The sequence below is a fragment of the Ischnura elegans genome, chromosome 1 (genome assembly GCF_921293095.1).
Source record: "Ischnura elegans chromosome 1, ioIscEleg1.1, whole genome shotgun sequence".
In the NCBI taxonomy this organism is placed as follows: domain Eukaryota; kingdom Metazoa; phylum Arthropoda; class Insecta; order Odonata; family Coenagrionidae; genus Ischnura; species Ischnura elegans.
Genome location: NC_060246.1, coordinates 124,321,876 through 124,338,418, shown reverse-complemented (window position 1 = coordinate 124,338,418; position 16,543 = coordinate 124,321,876).

Below are 16,543 nucleotides of genomic sequence, written 5' to 3'. Positions count from 1 at the left end.
ATTATAACCATGTTCTTGCTGTGGATGGTATTGTAACGTTTTTAAATATCCACTACTAACTTAACGAATAATTTCAGTACAATTCAAAAACAAGCTCTACATTTTGAAACTTGGGAGCAAAAAAACAACATCAAAAAGCCACCATGACTATCACAATCCCATTTATATTATCCGTACTACCACTCACTGAACCACCACCATGAACTGCACCAGTGTGGATCTTGAGTTCTGCCGTATCCCTTTCCTCCCGTTCTCTTCTCCTCTCGTAGGCGCCTCCTTTTCTCTGCGTTCTCTTCTTCTCCCTGCCGATCTTGAATTCTGCCGTATCTCTTCCTCCGCTCTCTCAATACACCGCTACTTCAGTCTTTCTCCCGATCTTTCTTTATAACTCGTCTACCTCCTCCTTCTCTCCATACACGACTCTCCCTTTTTCGTTCACAACAATCTCCCCGTCCCTCACTACCATTGTTAGTTTTAAATTATTTACAAACAACATGGTGGATTGTTTACATTATGCAACAGTATTAACAAAAAGTATTTACGATAACCTCAAACCTCTTGTGGGGAAGACATATAAGGAACATTTGCGGCATAGCCCTGAAAAAATTAGGATTCGTCAAGCGTATTATGGGAAGATTTTCGGATGAGAAAATAAAAGAAAGTTGCTATTTCGCACTCGTCCGACCGCACCTTGAATATACAGCGAGCGCATGGGATCCGGTTCAGAAAGACTTAGGCACCATTCGCTTAAGTCTTATGCACCAAATCAATGAATAGCTAATGAGCGAAGGGGGCGGAAGCGTTGTGTGCTGTTCTGGGTGTGGAGAATTCGGTTTCTAGGCGACGGATTAAGGGATCAAATTCAGACGATTAAGTGGTTGGACACTCCCAAAATAAATCCATGCTGATCGAAGTTGGCTTTGGGAAGGAAATTGGCCTTTTTGCCTTGAAAGTGAATGGGTGAAATTCTCACGCCTGTGGCTTACATAAAATTGAAAGTCAACGGTAACATATAAGTTGTTAGCGTATTTGCTGAGTGGTTAATAATTATTTTCAATGAAGAATTTTATTTGAAGTAGATTTTCGGTTGTGTCATACCAATATCTAATATATATCAAAATTGGCAATTCATTTATGCTCATCATATTTCTATGTCCCGGTTTATTTTTTTTGTTTAGCTTCGTATTCATTTTACTTTGAATCACTATTCTCGATCGTTATATACGCTTAGCTAGTTCTGATTCACAATAGGAACATCTGGGCCTGCCATTCTGTTGATGGCAAACTGCGAAACACCGTCATCTCAGGAGATAGAGGATTGGAACACTGGAAATGGCCATATAAGTTCATGGAATGTTCTCGAAGATATTTTGAGTGCCGTCGGATATGACAATTCATTAAAAGTCCTACGCATCATATGCTCGGTGTCATTTTCTTACACCCAAAGGGAGGACCCGCAAACGCTGGAAGCGGAGATTCGTCATTTTTGACCCGGAGCTCATTGTCGGGAGGCGGTTACCCACGCTCTAGAGTTGTAAAACTAAATACAACTCTCTTTAGATTAACAACGTATTTTTCATTTCCTTGAAACTGCCTCGCCTTGAAGACTACTTCCATAGTCCGGAATTCTTCAGCGCCAGTCAATGATCCTTCAGTGACGTCCCGTGCTGAGCTGTTCACGAGGGGACACGACAATGATGACCAATTTTTTGCAAGTTTCAGATTTATCCTCGTTAGTAATGGTTCAGATAATATCGAGCTGCTATTCAATTGAAAATAAACGAGAAAAGATTTACAAGTGAACGCTTCCATTAAATCAGTACCCATTCATTTTCGGATGACAAAACATGTGACTAGTGAATCATTCGAACGGATCTACGGTTCCGATTCTCCTAAAATGTAATGAGAAGTTTTTCGTCGATTCCTTAGATTCCTTAAATTCATCGATAAGTATTATTTTTTTCATAGAAACCGAATCTTAAATAAATTCTCAGAAATAGTATGAAGCTACTTATGTAAGGTGAAAGTTCAGCTGTGATCAGTACGAAATATAATTATTATCCACCAAGCGTGCACGAGCTCCATATTTCTGCCTTCACAGTTACTTACGTTCGCCTTAAATTCTAAGTTTTCCTAGTAGAAACAGATCGCTTTCAAAGACATTTAAAATGGACCTTAGGAGGGATAAAAATTATCGACGCTGGGAATGGTAACCAAATGTTTTCATTCCGAACACGCGATATTCGTTGATTCATATCAAGCTATGACATTTATTGAAGTAATGGGATGTAAAGGTCATAAATATCCCATGAAACTCATTCTTGATGGATAGCTGCATCAACGCATGCTCGGTCACCTGTGAAGGCGGAGGGTAAATGGACAAGCTTGAACGCGGAAAATTGAAATTGATTTTTGATGATTGCGCTACTAAAGTGAACACATCCAACGTGTGAATAAAATGGTTACAAGGAGAAATATCGATGCATTTAATGATTAAGCATTGAATATCGATAAAATCAATTGATAATGCGGGTAGAGAAGAATAAAAGTATATATTAAATTGTCTTAGTTGCCTGAGTTGACTTTTAATACTGATTTTCTACCGTTAAAATATTCAATTTGATGCCTGTTTAGTTTTTAATACTTCTGGTGGAATCCTGCTAAGTGAGTCCGAACTCATCTTAATTACTAGTGTCATTTGCCCGTGCTCGAGGGCCCTTTTACCTTTGAAATCTTTCTGCGGCAAAGTTATTTTTATACAATTCATGAAATATAACTCTTTTTATATCACGCTGTTATATTCGAGAGGGAAAAATTATCGTAGTTGAGGCACATTTTAATATTTTTGCTCTTAAGATGACCCCGTAACAATTATTTTCCGTTCCTTACCTGTTCTTGTTACATTTTAATCCCTGCAAGCACACGATCACAAGGAAAACTTCTACACCTTCCCCCTTTTAAAATCGTCCATTTTAAAGGGTTATATTAATTCATTGTTGGTTCCCCCATTGTTATTTACCCGTTTATTTATGTTTACCGGTCATATACCATTCTCATTTTCGATAGAAACTTATTGTCCCTCATTTTATAGAAGACTAAATTGTTTTCAAATTCGGAAAGCCTTTATTACGGTGTTGACTAAAACAGATTACCAGTTTTTTCCTAGAAAATATACTCATTGGTATCATCTAACCTCGTACTTCATTCCCGAACAGGAAATCCTTAAAATTCATTACACTTCGAAATTCCTCTTTTACTTTAAACCTCCAGAAGACTACCGTTTGGGGAATGCAAAGTTTTAGATGCTTCTGGCAGACTAAATGTAAAGTTGATATTTCATCATCTCCACGACGTCACTGGGAAAAATGTTGTTTTCGTCCTAAAGGAGTAGTAAATGGGAGATGCGGAGATATGAAGCATCTGGTCCAAGAGCGGGAGGCTCCAAAACCACTCAACTACTATCTTCTTAGGAATTCAGAAGCAGTAAATCGAAAAGCAATATTTTTCTCTCGCCAAAATTGAAAGGAAGGCTATTATTTCGGTGTTACAGTACTTTGATGAGTGTATCTCCTCATTTTTCATGCGTATCGAGTGAGACGTAAAGGGAACGCAGAAGAGGGCCTCAGCGGTTGAAGCGGTAAAAGGGCACTACTTCGCGTTTGTGGAGGACTCTGGCGAGTAAGAACTAACTGAGAAATATCTTCAAGATGCGTTGCGAAGGGCATAAGAGGATGGAGCTTAAGGAGATATTGCGAAAGATCTTTTATGTAGAATTCATGCCGTTATAATATAGCATAGAGCATTTGCACGAGTTTGAGAGGCTTTGATTCCACGAGAATCCTTATTATATTGGCCAAATCCACTGGTACGTGCATCATATATATGCAATTTACCAAAATATATGTTGGTATGTTTCTAAAAGTTTAGATATATTTCTAATAACATTTTAAATACATATCCGTCGATTTTTAATACAAATTCAATGCAAATGAGAAAATCTTAAAAATATAATTCGTGATCTTCGCGATTTTAGAAATCCAAAGGTTAAGAAAAAAGTGAGGACGTTGGTAACTTAACAGTGATGGTCTACATAATGTTTTCTCTTCACTTAACTCGTCAATTAAGAAAAGATCAAACGTAATTGGAAATTATTGAGAAGTATTTAACGTATTACATCTAAGTAAAATCATTATAGCCAAAGAGTAATGCTGATGTTTCGTTGCTGTGAGAAATTAGGAAAAATGACGAAGTATTTTCCAAGAGAAGATTGACTATTAAATGGATATATTGTAACAACTATTGAAATTTCTTTTTAAACCCATATCATTTGATATCATCAATTTACTAAAGCGTGTTATCATAACTACGAATATCATTTTACCAAAGCTTGCTTATTGTATCTCAGAGTATATTTTTCTTCCTCTTGTGTTCAAATCCAGGCATCTATCTTGGTCCCCATTATTTCCTCGTCTTATTGCATCGCATTCATCAGCTGGATCCTTTCTTCTTTCTTCCATGCGTCGCAGTTCCTCAAGCATTTCCCACACACTTTCATCTACCCTTCATCATTTATTCAATTCATTCCTGCTATTTATCAATGAAGACACTCACCGCCACCATGAAGCCAACCTAAATGACGTTCTTCCCGTCCGTTTCTCGTGATTGACATATTTATTCTCAAATTACTGTCCATTTTTATCATCTTTCTGCTCCATAAGTAGGTATTATTTAAGCTATATCGTGTATTGCAGTGCATCCTGCCAGGCGCGCCTGCTAATCCGTTTTATCACGGGATATATTCCATATGCCTAGGCGGGGAGAATATATTCCGCGATAATCTTGTCTTCTCATGGAAAGTTGTCATACCAAGGAGAAATATGAAATTAATATGCTTTTAGGTGTTCAATGTCAACTTCAAATCGATGTGACATACAAATTCGAATCAATTGCTTAAAAATTGGAATACAATATATATGATAATAGTTTTCCAGTAAATAGGTACTCCAGTATCAATCTATCAACCGGGTGAGGATATGATTTAACATCACGTGAGAGTACGCTCTTGTAAAATGCTGATTTTATTTTCATTTTCATTTGGTGTATTAAGTCGTCGGCGAGATAATTTACTGTAATGAAGTTGAAATTAGTTATTTATTAAAATAATATTACAAATTTATGCTTTCATATTGATGAATGGAACGGTTCAGACCTCCAAATGAACAAGTAGGAAATCAATGCACACACAACTGTGAACGATGCAGCGATAAAATATGCCGCCTAGCTCCAAATTTATCCAGGAGAAGAAAAGATAACGTACCAAAATTTCCCACCTTAATTACTACAGAACTATCTGTTTAATTCAAATGCCCACCCTTGAAGTCTAAAAAATTTATTAACATTTGCAATATTAGGAGACATTAGTAATTAATCACTGGAATTAGCCACTTATCCCCCTCTGATCTTGCTTCTTACCTCCCCATTGTTCCCTTCACAACCGCCGCATCCCTACACTTTGCGCAGACACGTCGATCTCGAACTTCCCATGCGGGTTTTATATCGACCCTTATGGCTGGTGAGGTCCTATTCCTGGATGCTTTGTAGCTTCTGTAAGCGAATCTTCCTACAAGCAAATCCAAACATTCTCCAACCTCGCCATTACCGCTTTTGGAGGCCATTAAAAGCCATCTTTTTTTTCATTTTCCACTCCACGTGGTCAAATAAACCATGTCTCTTCTCCCCTTTGCGACAGGGAAAAATAAAATATGCGAGCTAATGAAGCATTCTGATGATTTTGCCTTTTCTCTGAAATTAAAGAGGAAGATATTGAATCTGACTGGTTACCAAACTAATTTTGCTCTTTCCTGTTACGGTTTTTTACTTCATTGCCTTATATTTGCCAAAAACATGCGGAAGCAGTGTATCAATCGCCTTATTTTAGTTAAGCTAGTCCTGGAGTAAACAATTAAATGGAGAAAAGGCAAGTCATGAAATCCTTTTAAAAAATTGGCGTATTATTGGAAAGCCAAAATAATGTTTGGCATGAATACAGTTGAGGACATCAATATATCTTGCGTCCAATGAAAAGGATAACTCTTTCTCGGTTAACGGTTTCTCTATTTTCATTTCCATTTTATTCTTCATGTGACCTCAATGTGTTCTGTTAAGAGGATCATTCACTCTTTAATATTAATAATCACCTCATTTCAACAACTTAGCACCTTTATTTCTCTCATTTGAATGAGAAAGGCTGGCACTGGTGAATTCAGGCCTTATTTCCTCGCTTGCTCTCTCCTTTATCCAATCTTTCACTAAATCGCTCTCATTTAGGCATCATATTCATATTCATAAATTTTTATGAGGCATTTATTTCTCAATACGCTTCCATCAAACCGTTCTCATGGCCTCGATCTCCACCTTTCATTAATGACTAATTATATTCCGCAACATTATTACCATTGCTTGTGGATGTAACAGCTGTATGGATTGAGAGACAAGATAATTGAAGTTTTCCTTTGTTATGCATTCCCTTTTCGACCTCTTAGATATTATCATTCTGGATCCACTAACACTCTATGCACCTTTGCTGATTTCCCCCTTTTGACTAAACGTCCTATAGGTCCTACCCTCAAACCTCTTACATTACTCCGAAGACCGCCAGTGGGGGCTAACTGATTGAAATAACTAACCATAATTTTTTAAAGTTACCTCACGAGTTTTAATGCTTATCGTGCATTTTATTAAAATAAATATAAGTTCAATCATTTAAATATTTAAAACTGTTCTGAAAACTATGATTGTTATCTTTTATATCGATTTACAATCACAGCTAAAGTCTCGGGTATGGACAAAGTAACCTTATATTGCTCATGCTCTAGAGGTATTAAATTTTCTTAGACCTCCTTTCCGTTAACCTGAGAGAGTAAGTTATAGTATCAAATCAGAACTAAGTAATCGATCTCGAAAAATCCATGATAGCTGCACGCATCGAATAAAATGGCGGTCGAAATAGACGTGTTTTCCCATGTTTAGCATTAGGAAGTAGTATCAAATATCCTAATCAAAGGAAATGGGAGCAGGTAGACTGGACTTTGGATACTTGAGTATGTGATCATGATCCGTTGAGAAAAGAGGCAAAGAGTTGTAATCATGGTCCACAATTTATCCATTTCAAAGTATTTCTCTGAACATCTGCGTCACATTAATTTCCTTTGACTTTATAGGCTTTTCGATATTATTTAAAAATTCAAATATACTCCTTCAACTTTCCCTTTATATCAATGCATCCCAGTAAAAGTATTACATTCTCTGCCAAAAAAACTTCTCATCAGGTGCAACAACATAATGCATATATGGATATTGGTGTATAATAGGAAAACTAAATTATATAGTACGGATCTTGTAAATGTATTTTCATCTTGCTATGCAGGAATTACGTTTATTTAGCGCTTTTTTCTGTTAACCTTCGAGTGTAAATTTCCGTATCAGATCAGAACTAACTAGTAAGTGATTAATGTAGATAACTCCATAATATTTATCTACTTGTCGAATATTATGGCAGATGAAATTAATATGTTTTTCCCACGGACTTAATTTTCAGCGTAAAAATGTGGTATCAAGAATCCTTTTTAGAGCAGATGAAAGTGAGCAGACTGGTCTTGGGATGCCTACATATATGAACATGATCCGCTGGGAAAATAGAAACAAAGAGTTGTAATCATGGTCCACTATTTATTCAATCATAGTATTTTTCTGATTTTCATGCGTCACGTTACGATTGGCTTTTCGATTTTACCTAAACAAAATCTTTCCTACTATAATACATCTTCAACTTTACCCTTACACCCCTCTATTCAGGCTGAAATATCATTTTCTTTTCCTAAAAATTCATGCCTTCCCTATTTTCTCCAATATTCGACTTTAAATATTAACAGCTTTCAATGGTGAAACTTCATCAGGCGCACCTACATTAGAAAATGTCGACATTATCACTTCACAGGCTGTGTCTAATATGTGCCGTACCACTCTTGGTTATTAAAGTAGTCTTCATCAACTCTCAGTAAACTGCACATCCAGTGAGTTTACTATAACTGCTATATCATTGCTTTCGATATTAGAACATTTAGATATTCTACGAAAGTTACTTCAAGCAAATCGAACTAAGGATGAGGTCTATGGTGGTTCGCTGACGCCGAATGCAAATAGGAAACAATAATCGGTGTGAAATAGGTAGATGCAAGTTTTCTGGGATTTAGGATCCTTGGGTCAGAGATGGTTCAAAAACATCAGCGTCCAACTATGGGCCCCTCCTTGTCTATTCGACTCTCAGGCTCCTTCCTTCTGCTTTTCATTCTTATTGGACTTTGACCCCACTAGGGATTACGGGTGATGGGCATGAGTAGGGAAATGATGGGTCAGGAAGTTAGGAGATTGAGAGGAATAAGGAACTCGGTGGGGCGTGAACGCAGAGATAGGAGGTCGTTTTCATTGGGCTCATTGTGGGGGCGGAGACACGAGGAACTAGAATTGAGGGTGTGAAGTTGGAGGAGACAGGAAGTTGAGAACTGAAAGGGAGGGTGAGAGAGTGAATTTTCTGAGAAAGGTGCAGAAAGAGTGAGACAGATGCTTTGTGAAGTGCGGAGGGTTTAAGCGAGGGATCGGAATGAATGGGGACGACGCGAGGTAGTAAAGGGGAAGAAGTCGGGAAAGGCGCTGAATAGAGAAGCACTTAATATAGATGGAAAGGAGAAAGGAGGGGTGAATTCCAGTGTTAAATGTGAAGACATTAAATGAATCCACAAAGTTGTTGTTGGGATCCAATGTGACCGATATGAAGGCATTTTGAAATCAGGAAAACTCGAAGTGTAACTATAAAAGCCATCAATATTGTGAATCTCAAGTTAAAGGCATCAAATGCACTACTTATTTTATGTATTCAATGCCAATTCAACTATTGCCTCAGTGGAAATGATTCATGCCTTGAGGAACCCTAGCTGAGTATTACTACGAAGGAAGCACCACTGTATTAGTTACGAAATTTTTTCTCGAAATCATTGCTCATCTCATTGGCCATGTTTGAAAAATGAATGACTTCCTCCAGGATGATATTAATCCTTAAATAAAAAGTGGCTAAGAAATAATTTCTGTAGCTACTTTCATTCGATGATGCCCTTACAGAGGCATAGCCTCAGTTTGCATAAACTATATCTGCTCTTTTTCACTGCCTATAGCCAATAGCTATTGGAAAAACGGTGTATTTCTTTAGCGTTTTCTTAAGGTTGAGACAAAACATTAAAGGTAATATGGCGAACACAAAGATTCAATATTACTAGAGGTAAAGGTGAGAGTTAAAATATTTTAAATAAAAGGATTAACCAATGGGTTGGGAAGTTTTATTATGATCTTGGTTCCCCTATTAACTAATGGTTTTCAACATAAGATTAAAATGAAGTAGTTGGCTACGATTACGAATTTACCGGCGAATATTATTGGGATATAAAACAGGAAGTAGAGAGTATCATATGGTAAATAAAAGATGGCAGGGTGTATTAATACGAAAAACAACGAAACGTTTGGCAGATACAATGCGAGAAAACTGAATAAAAAGATGAGTGACAAAATGGAGAACTATTCAAATCAGCGCAGCACTAAGGAGGAGGTCCGTGGACGGAAAATTGAAAATTCTTAAGTGGCACTGCCAAAAATTTTCTTTTTCTTCTTCTGCTATGAAGAGAAGTAATACGAAATATGATGATATGCGAAAGACACGATGAATATGGTGAGTTAACTGCATTAACATTGAATCGGAGTGATATTATTCGTAAATATGAGGAAGATGATATGCAAAGGAGAAAATATAGTATTTTTTTATAGATCTTCCGAAAAAAGCGTAGTATCGAAGGAAAGAGTAGATGAAATGGAAGTCTCCTTCATTTACTTTCCAACGACGAATATCGTATGTTTAAGGTCGATTACGTGGGTGAAAGGACAGAGATGGCACGAAAACTAAGAGAGGTTGAAACACTTATATATATAAAATAATAAAATGTTCACGCGTTGTTGATGCTACTATATATTTTTATTGTTTGCCGTTCGTATCATACCAACGCAGATGCTGCATCCTGTTTTTGTATTTCTTTCCCAAACTTTTATACCTTGGTCGTCATTTGCCTCCCAATCCTACAACTTTCCCTTCAAAATTTTTTTTGCTTTTGTATTGTGTTGAGCGACATTTCCATTAAATTTTACTATTTTCTTGTTTTCCATCTCCGTCAGTAATCTTCTGTATTATTGGAGACTTCCGGATTTCATTTTCTTTCCTTTTAACTTTTTCATGTAATCTTCCGTCATACCCACAATGCATTAGCCTCAATTTTGCTCCTTTTTATTTGCCCATGGTGCAACTTTCACTTTCATTCACCAATTTTCTCCATTTAATTTTTTCTAGAAATGATTTTCCATTACCTATATCCTATAGTCTACCGATCAGAATTGAATATTATGCATGGTTACAATTTCTTGCTCTTCCAAAGCAATCCCTCAAAGCACGAAAATAATACAATAAATATTTTCTCTAAGAATATGTTGGGAAGAGGTAAAAATTAAGGAAGTACTCTCTATTGGTTGCAGATTACCGGAGATCCATCTTTAATGAGTTAATGAAAAGAGAGAGAGAGTTGCGGGTTATGCAATGTAAAAAAGTAATATCTTGCAAAAAGACTAGAATTTCTAATACACTTTACCGAAATGTCGATTTCGCTGCTTGATTATCAATATCAGAGCAAAAAAGAGACTAACTGAACCATTTTAAAGTCTCAATTACTAATTATTTTGTACATTTTTATCCTCTAATATACTGGTGTCCTAGCCGTCTGCCGATCACTAAGCCTGAAATTACACCGGCAACCCCACTCCTTGGCTTCTCCAGGATCAATTGTAACCCATGCTTGTAACCAAATTCAAAGATAAAATATATTTTATAGCATACCATAAATTCTTGAGACTCATGTACAACCTCGTTTATTTCCACAGTTAGTGGCAACATTTTTTTTCTTGCAGACCACTTTCGAGACTTTCTCGGATAGTGGACGAAGTGTTGAGAACCCACTGTTTTGAAGTAAATATTAAACACAAAATATGATAACTGACTGTTTTCCTGTGTAAAACTTGGAATTTATATTTTTCCATTAGATTTTATATCATATGTTTTGCTTTCTAATGACGCAAAAACAAGTAATTTCATTCCATTTCTTTTGATGCTGCTACCACCAATCCGTTTTCTTTTCTTTAGGTAAGTGTTGAATTTCCTGCCATTGGATTTCCGTATAGAGTTACTAGCTATGCGGTGCAATAACAGATGTTGATTTCAATCATAAGTAAAGGTTAAAGAGCCTTTAAACTTACGAATCATTTTCATGTCACATAATTTATCCCGTGAAAATAGACAATTCAGACGTTAAAACGGGAAGGATGAAGGAAAATAGGGAGGAATAAGAAGAAGGGTTAGCGAAAGTTTTCAGGAGACAGAAGGAAGGACGCGAAAATGACATTAAGTATGATAGCTTGCGTCAAGAAATGGTTATTTTAAAAACAGAAAAATAGAGGTTCTAAAAGACATGGATAGGCTCTAGAGAGGAAAAATACTCCCACTTATGCTGTGCTAATAGGACGACCAAAGTGGAGGAGGCGAACTCTTCTAGCGCAGGACCTTTTAAGAGAGAGGGTTTTTTTGGTTCAGTCTGCGATGCGAGAACAATGTGGGCCGGAGAGAAATGAACGTGAGGCATTAGGGTGTGGTGTGGTTCTGACAGTTGGGCGCCAGCAAAAAGTTGCCGTGAAATCGGGTTAAGGGGTGCTTTGGCCCGAGGGGAGGAGTGAAAGTCTAATGGAAGAAAAAAATGCACATACGTTAGCGTGTAGGTACTTTTCATTCTCGTGCGATGACAGCCAACTACCTGCGGGAACATCCGAAGATAGTATTCCACCATCTCAGGGCCACCTTCTACGAGTGGCACTGGCGATATATGCCGAAGATATTTAAATATAATGTACCATCTTGGAGAAAAAATATCTGTTATATTATTTCTGGCACATCCACATGCTGCTTTGATTTTACTCCTATTAATTAAGGCTAACTGTGTAAGTAAACCTCATTTTTAAATCAAAATTTTTGTTGCTGCGTTATTATTAGCGCGTACAATTAACTGCCTAAACCCTGATATTACGGCTGGTGGCACTTATCTGCCAAGGAGGAAAAGCCTATATGTCGGTCCGCGGCACTTTGAGGGTGAAACCATTAAATCATATGTATAAGTATTTATTTGGCTGTATTTAGAATAGAAAATGCATTTATCAAACGGTCGCTCCACGACCTATCGTTCTGAGTAATGATACAGGCATGTCATTGCATTCTTTGGAGTCAGCGTGAATTGCTTTTTTCCTTATCCATGGAATTCAAGAAATGAAATGAGAATGTTCTGAGGAAATTTTATCTCCTCAAACACGAAGATAAACACATAAAGGGAAATCAGCTTAATTTTGTAATTTCCCTAGCATTTCTTATGATGGACCAAGCCGAGAACATAGTTAAATAGAGTTAATATTCTTCAAATGCATGTTATTTGATGCCATACAAGCAACAAAATGATGATAATTTCGTTAGATTTACACACTGGGTCATATGCTCAGATTTTAAATATCTTAGTAGAAAATACTGTATGTCCTACTGTGTTGCGCTTTACACATTAGGTACTTCTTATTGCAGTTATGTGGTGATGTATCACTATCATCTTGCAGCTTTGTTGGCCTGTACCATTATGTGGCCATGTAATTTGATTCATATTCATCTGTGGATAATGTTCAGGAAAATACTCGTAGATTCGCAGTCGGAGATGAAAAAAAGACATAAATTTACTGATTAATTTTTATTGATGCTCCTACGATCCATATTCAGACTGCATTCACGTTATTATCATGAAAATCTAAGATTCAAAAAGATAGAATTTTTTGTGTGTACATTTTGGAAGAGAAATAAGGCTTAGCGTTTTGATATTAAAGTTTAAATGTCTTTTCTAAAATGGCGGTGAGCATTGGAGTGAAACTAAGAGGTGAACTTGTCGACACAGGGGACTAAACTGAACTGGATTTCCGTAAGTGGTCGTCCTGAATCCAAATGGCTCTATTAAGCGTTGGACTAAGTTTGGAGATAATGAGGTAAGTTATGATGGCATTGTAGACGAGGTGAAGATCAACAGACTGAGAGAGTGGAAAGGGAACTGACGAAGAAATAAAACACAGGGGTATCGGCTAAGTTCTTACAGCTAAAAAAGGGTGATTTACTTTAAAGAGTTCACAAAATGTAAAGAGAATCCGTAGTTATGCCTGATTATTTCCTTCTTTCTTCTAATGAACCTCAATAATAGCGTCTTTCAGCTGTGTCATTTATGAACTATATGGGTGAATTCCTTGAAAAAGTATCATCAGCGATAACAAGTCGTTCATGGCCTACTAGTTTCCTTGCGCACCAGTAATGATCGATAGGCTTGAACTAGCCCTTGTTTTTATATATACCCTGTCTGCTTCCGATCATTATCTCATCATGCGTAACATGGTCACCGTTCATAAAGTATTGAGCTTTGGCGCCCTCACCGTTAATGATCACCGTTGTGACGATCATGACTGTATTATCAGCGTGCGTAGCGAAATGTGATGCTGAAGAATTTTTCCTTAAAGAATCAATACGTATTGTGGCTCGGACATAAATTTTAGGTGATAATTCTGAACTAATCTATTTAGTAATAAATAATAATGCGAATGACCCCATAAAAATTTTTCCTTTGTTATAATTTATTTTTACCCAATGCCTGAACTTCAAGGCATAGAATTTTTCTACTTTTCGAAACACCGCGGTGTCGCATAAATAAATCGAACTTTATTATTCATCACATTAGACTACAGTGCAATTTATGCTTAATTTTCCTTTTACTGGTATTATTTCCATTCACGAAATCTATTTCTTGCTCCTTACGTTCCCAATTCTCTAATGAGGTTTTTTCCTTATTTCTGGAGAAAAGGCGTTAAATATTACTTTTTGGAGCCTCTTCTACTAATCATAATGGCATGGTTATCCCCCCTTCTTCGTCATCCTTCTTGCAGTTAGAATCAGTTGCTAGTTGCCAACCAAAAATAGATCGCTAAAAAGATATTTAAGTAATTACTGGTAAATCGGACGGAAAATATAGTTAGATTTAATCGTTATCTGAATGTAAATTAACTGGATATTACTTACAGAAATATATTACTTTCTTAAGATGTAAGCAAGTAAGTTTTCCAAGCTCCGATGCATTGCTCTGACTGCGGTTTATGAATGTATGCGGAAACAAGGCCATTTTTGTTCTCCAATTCAAGATCCCTAGTCCTCAAATGCTGTTTTCTCCTTTTTTCTGGCTAAGGAAATATTGACTATGGGAAAAAATTATTATTTAAACGTTTTTATCCACTTTTTTTGTGTGAAGTAAACTAGCAATAATACGAAATTATCTATCCATTTCTCTTTCATGGACTATGTTGGCAACTTGCAATGTGTTGGGCATACCTTTTCAAAAATTTGGAATGTTGTCGTTACGTCACTCTGCCCGAGGACTAGGGCATTGTTGATAAAAGAAGAAAAAGTAGTTTGAGGTTTTTATAAATAAAGGCAAGGAATCCGATGCCGTAATAATTTAATGACTCTGATTTTTAAGGCAACTTTTGTTCTATTTGGCATGGGAATGGTGACTTAATCCCTGTTGTCCGTGAAATTAGTAGACTATTCTACATTGCGCTATTAATTTTCTTTTAACGTTGACATCATAGGGAATTATCTTTAGGTGTATATTGCTGTATTTATTTTCACAGAAATTACCTTTTAGTGTTTTTTACTGATCTCAAGAGTGATTCTGTTACTGTTTGTGATTTATTTAACTCTTTCTCTGAAGTAGTTTGCTAGGTTTTTTTTCATATTTTGAACGGAGTATAAATTTTGGTGCCATGTTAAACACTCTAACATATAGCGTACAATCCTAGACCCTACATCTGAGTACTGAATGAAAAATATAATCCCCCTTAAATCATGGCGTGAAAAACAACATTTTTATCCGTCTTATATTTTGATGCAGTATCTTTAATGGTTTCTTCAAAAAATTACGATTAAATTTTCACACTTTCAGATTTTATTTCGAACATCACATTTGCGTGGTCACTTTCCCTGGATTAAAATAAAATTTCGACAACATCACGATCTCTCCTTTGATCGTCAATTCATATTAGAGTGATTTACGTGAGGCACTCTAGTTTTATTAATTTAAGGACTGTGGTGTGTGGCAGTATGGAGGCGCATACACCAATTACGCAATCCATTTAAATGGAAGGCATTTGCCCGCTAATATAGGCATGATTATCCATGGTTTATTACGCCTCTACGTGAGCGTTTGGACGCATACAGACGCATCCCTCTACCTTTAAAAGCTTCATAATTCCATCAACTTTAGAGGTAACAGTGGATGAGTTGACTTTGTGAGCTGTGTTTATGATTCTATTTTTGTGGTATTATCTCTTTTGGGATTTTCTTTGATGAGATTTTATGTACTTTGAATACTTCAAATTATTTTCCCCAATGCTAAGCTATCAAATTACCAAATTGATTTTTCATATGAAACTGGTTTTAAGGGATAGGATTTATGATGGAAGTCTATTCGAGTAACCAATTCTAACTTAGGCCTGTCAATTTGCTGACTTGTTTGAAATTAGGTTTTATTATTATTTAAATATTAGAAGCCTTGAGCTACATTTAGCCTCTAAAAGATATTTCTTTTGGCTCACCAATGTGTTATCGTAGTGAGAGACAGAATTATTTGTGAAAATCTTTTGAAGAGAGGTACTTATGAGTTGTTACCAAAATATTGGCATAACTTTGCAGCGTATAGGTCTCAATTATTAGGCTCCTGGACTTTCGTTGTAATTCGAACTTGTATGCAATAGTAAGAGAACTGGTCTGTCATGAACACCTAATTACAGACATAAATTTTACACCCAACGAAATTGTCCGTGAAACTTTTTATGTCTACTTTTTAATTTCTAAATTGTTGATCAGGAATGCTAACGATCACACTGGTGGTTGATCGGATCGCAACGGGGTTCTGGGTTCAAACCTTGGTAAGTTTTTACGATTTTCATTGGAATTTATATGTCCGTTATGCATATTTTCACACCCATTCAAGTCATTACTCTCCAGCGGCGTTATTTTTTCTTTCAATTGTTGAACCCACTTATCATAATAATATATTTTTTAACTGCTGTAATCATCCGAATATAGTCTATACTAAACTAGCCTACACAAAGCATAATATATCAGTCTTCGGGCAAAGCTATACATTTTAGAAGTTAAGGACCAGCCCCCTCCAACTCCCGGCCGCTAGGTGGCCCCAAAAGCTTCCGTGCGGATGGAATCGCCAATAGATGGTGCTAGTGGGTGTCCGCGCGTACAGAATTACGAAATGGCATTGAACCA